Genomic DNA, 7,215 nt, shown 5'->3' on the forward strand with positions numbered 1-7,215 from the left:
TAGTTTTTAGGCTTTTAAGTTTCAACGCTTTCCTTTCAACGTTTATTATTCGATTTTTTTTGGTTTTTCGACGTGCTTTTTCTTTCTCATTTATACGCTCTAGTTTTTAGGACATAGAATTTTCTTTATTTTCTTTAAATTTTGACGAAAAATTATTTTAAGCGGTTAAATTGATAGACATCCAAATTTTCTGCTTTGTAGTAATAGTTGGATTTGTTAGTAGCTGAGTGGTGGATTTTCCGACTTAAAGGATCCTGGCTCCCTGCTACATCTTTTGGCTATTCGAAACGTGGGCAAAAGTAGAAAAGTCTATTAATTTGATAACTTATATAATTTCTAATAGGATAGTCAGTGAATGCACCGAGCAAAACGTTCACCACCTTTCATATGTTCACCACCTGTAACTCGATCAAGACATCTATCCAATATTGTCGCCGTTGATTTTTCTTTAGAATCGTCATCTAATCGAACAAGTACTCCAATTCAAATTTCCGATAATCCATTTTGTGAATCCGACTTCACAATTGAGAACCCGAAGGATATTTAAGGACAATTCCAAGAACCTGAATCACTAATCATTCCTCCTGAACTACAAACCATTAAATCAGAATCCTCTAGTGATTCAGATTCAACAAATTCAATCATGGAAAATCAAGAACCTCTAAGTATGGAAGACCGAATGAGAGCCACACGCAGGGGTCAAGGCATGCCATTATTAAGCCAGATGTTAATGCGCCAGATTATGAAATCAATGGACAAATCCTACACATGGTAACTAATCAATGCCAATATAGTGGTACGCCAAAAGAAGATTCAAACGAACATCTTCGAACCTTTAATAGGATTTGTACTCTATTCAAAATCAGAGAAGTTGAGGATGAACAGATCTATCTCATGTTGTTTCCCCGGACTTTAAAGGGAGAAGTCAAAGATTGGTTAGAATCGTTACCTGAAGGAGCGATTGAAACATGGGATGTCTTAGTTGAGAAATTTCTTAAAAGATTCTTTTCGGCATCTAAAGCCGTGAGACTTCAAGGAGAAATTGTTACGTTCGCGCAAAAGCCAAATGAAACATTATATGAGGCGTGGACAAGATTCGGAAAATTTATGAGAGGATGTCCTCAACACGGTTTAGACACTTATCAAATAGTGCAGATATTCTACCAAGGATGCGATGTTGCTACAAAGAAAACCTTCGACATAGCAGCTGGTGGTTCCATTATGAAGAAAACTGCAACTGAAGCTTACAAAATTATTGATAACACAGCCTCCCACTCACATGAGTGGCATCAAGAAAAAGACATCGTTAGATCATCTAAAGCGGCTAGAGCCGATTCTAGCCATGACTTTGATTCCGTTTCCGCAAAAATAGATGCGTTCGAGAGACGGATGGAAAAGATGACTAAAGATATTCACGCAATACGAATCAGTTGTGAGCAATGCGGTGGACCACACTTAACGAAAGATTGTCACATTGAGCAAACCATGGAACAACGAGAGAATGTTTCCTACATGAACCAAAGGCCGGAAAATAATTATCAAAATAATTATCAACCGCCAAGGCCAAACTTCAATCGAAATCAAAACTTTCTTTACAATCCAAATGGGCCAAACAATAACTCGTACAACCAACAAGGTCCGAATAACCAACCAACTCAAAACAACACTTTCAATCAACAAAGACCTGTCTTGTATAAACCACTACAACAAACTGAAGAGAAAAAGCCAAATCTGGAAGAAATGATGGCAAAGCTAATGGAATCTCAAACACAATTTATTACATCTCAAACCCAAACGAATGAGAGGTTTGATCAGTCATTAAGAACTCAACAAGCTTCCATTATGAATCTAAAAAAATACGTAGGTACTCTTGCTAGCATGATGAGTGAGAGGGAACAAGGAAAGCTACCAAGTAATACTGAAGTAAATCCTCGAAATGAGAATGTTAACATGATGTCAACAAATTCTGAAAAACCAGCATCAGAAGATGGGAAGGTTTTAGATGTGAGTAACAATGAAGAAGTTACAACACCACCACCACTCGAGTATGTAAAGCCATCCCATTTTCAAGAAAAGGAGTTGAGTATTAGCAAGTAATAGGTAATAAAGTTTGTGATACCTCTGGAAAGAAGAAGAAGAATAAGAAAGTACAAGAAACAAAAACCGTAAAAATAAACCATGTGAAGACAGTTCCACCAAAACTTCCACCAAGGTTGGGTGATCCGGGTGAATTTATTGTTCCTTGTCTACTTAGTGATTGTGTCATGTATAATGCACTAGCAGATTTAGGTGCAAGTGTGAGTGTTATGCCTCTTTCATTATATAAGAGATTAGGAGAAGGTGAGTTAAGTCCAACAGAGATGAGTGTTCAACTCTTTGATCAAACTATTAGGCACCCAGTTGGAATTGCTGATGTTAGTACGATTTTCCGTATAGCGGCTGTAAGGTACTAGTACAGAAAATTAGCTGCTCAGCGTGTGGCGTATACTGTTGATTATTGTTTGCCCTTGAGAAATAATCTCTGCAGACCCGGAACACAGATATAAGATCTATGGGGTAGCCTCAATCAATCTGTGGACCAATCTGTAATGATCCGTCTAGCGCACTGCTGCTAAGCGGCTAATGTTGTTTTAGAGTGAGAAAGAACTGTGTGAGAGAGATAGTGTACTTCTCTCTGACTGAAGTTCAGATCAGAATGATCTGAATTGTGGTGACCCAGGGGGTCTATTTATAGGTGTAGAATGTCCGAAATTCACGGGATACACGTGTCAATCACTGAATGGTTCTGTTACGTGAAGTATCCGGAATGTCGGTGGCATGTGCTGACGTGGCTGCGTGCCATTCACGCGTTGAGTTAAAGGGCTTATGCATAGAAGCTGCCTGCAGGGCTTACGCTTGACGCTGGGCGGCCTGATGGACGCTGGGCGGCAAACTCTGAAAACTGCCAAATTTCATTATGTCTTGTGCTCTTTGATCTAGTTTTTTGTATGAAACTGATGTTTTTATGCGTGTATCTCCTAGGATACACCATTAAGTCCCCCCAATTTAACGTCTTTATTTTTGTAAAAAATAAAGTCATTAAACTAAAAATAAAAGATGCCTTTTTTCTCGAAGACACAAAACTGCTGTAGCCGTCTGATTATCTGCTCTGACGTCATTTTATCAATTATGAATTTGCCCCCAAAACCTTTCTGATTTATTTTTGAAATTCAAATTGTTTTGTTCATTTAATCTGATCCATACACGTGTCTCAATCTCATCCCTTTGTCATCCATCAGTTGAATTCCGAAAACAATTCGTCTGCTTTGAAGGTAACTGCAATTAATCGTTTTTGCAAAGCTATTAAGTACAAGGTTAGTGCAATTATTCATTACTCGTCTTCTTCTCCTTTTTATTTTTTCACTACCATGGCCGAATCCAGCAGCACCTCATCTCAAAGAGATAACCGAGATGTGAGCACTATTCCGTCGAGTATCACTGAATTCGAAATAGATAGACTATGTATAGATCATAGGAACCTTAGTTTGTTGAACCCCATAGTTCCTTCTCCTGATGATAGGGCACACAAGCCTCCGAAAAAGATGAATACACTGTATAAGCTTCAGCTTACAATAGGTAACCTTCGTATTCCTCCCACCGCTTTCTTGCAAGAACTTCTATCTCATTATGGGATTGGCCTTAGTCAAATTCACCCATTTGGTTTGCAAAAAATTGTGCTTTTTGAATTGTACTGTAATGTTGTTGGGAAAATTTCAAGTATAAACATTTTTCACGAGTTGTTTAGAACTCGATTGGTGAGTAAATGCTGGTACACTTTTGACTGTAAAGCTAATAAGTTCTTTACTAGAACGAAAGAAACCTCCTTGAAAAGATGGAAAGAACCATTCTTTTTTGTTAACGAAAGAGTTATACAGGACAATTGGGCAAACATTCGAAAGTGTAGGAAAACTAAAATAGGAATAAGTAAATCAATTATTTTGTCTGATGATGAGAGAACAATTGTTGAAGAGTGGAAATCGTTGGAACTACCACAACGTTAATATGCTGATAGCGAAGCCATTTTAGCGCGTTGTGGGATGAGTGATAATTGGCGTGCTAGATTTGTACCAGTACTGCACTGGAAAGGCTGTGGTAGGCAATTTAAAAAAATTCCTTATTTGCACTATGTCATTGTAGAATGCATTCTTATTGTTATGCATTTAATGTATCTGATATTTGCAGATGAAGAGATGTAGGTTTTTAAAGTATTTAAGAAGGCCAATCTGGATTCTCTTACTGTTACTGAATGACCAAAGACTGCTGCTGAACTTAAGGTCGATAAGGCGAAAGATACTATTTTTGAGGAGCAACTGAATAGCTCTGAATGGCCCACGGAAGGCGGTAATGATGATACTGCACAGCCCTCTTCATCTGATGTAAAAATTACTGAGACTAATCCAAAACCGCCTACCGCCAAGAAAACTGGGAAACGCACAAAGCGTCTATGGAAGCGTGCAACTGGCAATGCTTCTCAACAAGCAAAGAAAAGGAGTATGTTTTCAATATTATCGTCTGTCTTGACATAATATGTATAATATGTGTTAATGCATATTCTGGAAAGTTGGTTATCTTGAATGCAGAACCAACTATGTCAACAGGCGGTGATGAAACTACTGCTAGTAGTGATAAGAGTGATAAGGCTGTTAATGCTGAAGATGATAATGATGAAGAAGAAGAGGATGAAGGAACCGATGAGGATAATATTGTAAAAACTCCTCCCCTCACCAATCCAATTACTTTCACAAAAATAGGTACAACACAGTCTTCATCATCTTCTTAACCGCCTTCCGCTGTCCCTCTAGCCGCATTAAGAAGCTTTATGGAAGATCCTGTTAACAAATCTGACAGCTTTGTTAATTTTCTGAAGGTACATCTCACCAGCTGACTCATGAAAATCCATTTGTATTGACTATTTTGTTTGTGATTTCTGAATATGTAGATTATTTTTGTAGGGAAATATGATTGCTGATCTGTCGACATCCTTATCTGCAATGACCCTTAAACAAAGCTGCCAATCAACTGCTGCATCATTGGTGCTTCTGAATCAGCATGTTCTTCATAGCCTGAAAATGCAAGAGGCTCAATCAAGTCTTGTTGATAATGCCCTCCAGAATGCCAGCAAATTGAAAAGGATGGAAGTTGAGCTAAAAGATGTTAATCTGAAGTGGAAAACAGCAGTTGACTTAGCTCAAAAGAAGGAAGAGGCACTCCAATCAATTGAGAAAAAATGTGTTGCTGAAAGGACTGAAAAAGAGAAAGTGATAGAGGAGAAGGTTGAATTATTGAAGGAAGTTGAAAAGTTGAAAAAGTTGGTTGAACAAGAAAAGTGTCGTGCCGATGAGAAAACTATTGCTGCTGCTGCTTTAGAGAATAATTTTATTGATTTAAAAAATGGGATTCCTGCTCTTGTACAGAGGGTGTTGATCTCTCTTCTTGTTGGTCAGACTTTTCATAGATATCTGGAGTCATCGACAGAGAGTGACCTCTCAGATACTATGGTGGAAATTTTGAATGCTCTTCCCGTAAGACCTGACCCTTTACTAACTGCAATCTCAAAACATATCAAACCTGATACTAATGCCAAGCTGCAAGTGGCCATCAATGAAGTTACCTCTCTGAAGATTAACTCTTTAGAAGTAGTATGTGCTAGGGAAGATGTGTCTGTTAAGGACATCTTGGATGTGCCTATTTGAAAAGATAACTAATCTGTAACAACAATGTGAAGTATCTTTACGCTGATGTTATGTATTATCCAGCTTTTTTGGTTAATGTTGGTATTTTTGCTGCTTTCCATGATTGACGCATCAATGAATTGATCTGTCATCCGTCATCCGTGAAACGACCCGTTCATATACATTATAAACGATTCACAATAGTTGATTACATTGCGAGGTATTTGACCTCTATATGATACATTTTACAAACATTGCATTCGTTTTTTAAAAGACAATATTTCTTTACATTGAAAATTGACAGGCATGCATACCATTTCATAATATCCACTATCCAACTATAAATTGATTTAATAATAATCTTTGATGAATTCAATGACTCGAATGCAACGTTCTTCGAAATATGCTATGAAAGACTCCAAGTAATATCTTTAAAATGAGCAAATGCACAGCGGAAGATTTCTTTAACACCTGAGAATAAACATGCTTTAAAGTGTCAACCAAAAGGTTGGTGAGTTCATTAGTTTATCATAATCATTTATTTCCATCATTTTAATAGACCACAAGAATTTCATTTCTAGTTCTCATAAATATACGTCCCATGCATAGAGACAAAAATAATCATTCATATGGTGAACACCTGGTAACCGACATTAACAATATGCATATAAGAATATCCCCTATCATTCCGGGATCCTCCTTCGGACATGATATAAATTTCAAAGTACTAAAGCATCCGGTACTTTGGATGGGGTTTGTTAGGCCCAATAGATCTATCTTTAGGATTCGCGTCAATTAGGGTGTCTGTTCCCTAATTCTTAGATTACCAGACTTTAATAAAAAGGGGCATATTCGATTTCGATAATTCAACCATAGAATGTAGTTTCAATTACTTGTGTCTATTTCGTCAAACATTTATAAAAGCGCATGTATTCTCAGTCCCAAAAATATAAAGGGTAAAAAGGCAAATGAAACTCACCATACTGTATTTCGTAGTAAAAATACATATAACGTCATTGAACAAGTTCAAGGTTGGCCTCGGATTCACGAACCTATATTAATTATATATATTTATTTATATGTTGGTCAATATTTGTATAGTAATTTAGGTCAGGTCATAGTGTAATCCTATCCTATAGCTCGAGTCTGACTCTATAGTATAGTAACATGTTATATTACTCATGCTCAATTAAGATTCTAGTAAAAGGTGACGTGTGAAACAACGTAACACAAATGGTTTCATAATCATAAAATAGTATTTTAGGTTTTTTTTTTTTTATAGAGAAAATCAACACAAAAAGTTAACTGAAAAGTTAACAGGAAAAGTCAAAGTTCAAAGTCAAAAGTCAAAGGTTAAAGTCAAAAGTCAAAGGTCAAAGTAAAAATGAGGTCGCATGCAAATATATAATAACTTATATAAAAATGATTTTCGGTCAAACATGACTAAACGGGCCACTTCAGCTATTTTTAGAAAAATTATCGGAACTCCGATTGATAAACGACC

The 7,215-nt window shown here is 36.8% G+C and overlaps 1 non-coding gene across 1 annotated transcript; it reads right to left on the bottom strand.

Annotated features, from left to right (window-relative positions):
- Positions 1 to 1,026: 1,026 nt before the first annotated feature.
- Positions 1,027 to 1,133, bottom strand: LOC139887115 (small nucleolar RNA R71). The gene has a single exon (XR_011772960.1). It is a non-coding gene; the product is annotated as a small nucleolar RNA R71 (small nucleolar RNA).
- Positions 1,134 to 7,215: the final 6,082 nt, after the last annotated feature.

This window comes from Rutidosis leptorrhynchoides, chromosome 1 (assembly GCF_046630445.1).
Source record: "Rutidosis leptorrhynchoides isolate AG116_Rl617_1_P2 chromosome 1, CSIRO_AGI_Rlap_v1, whole genome shotgun sequence".
Taxonomy (NCBI): Eukaryota; Viridiplantae; Streptophyta; class Magnoliopsida; order Asterales; family Asteraceae; genus Rutidosis; species Rutidosis leptorrhynchoides.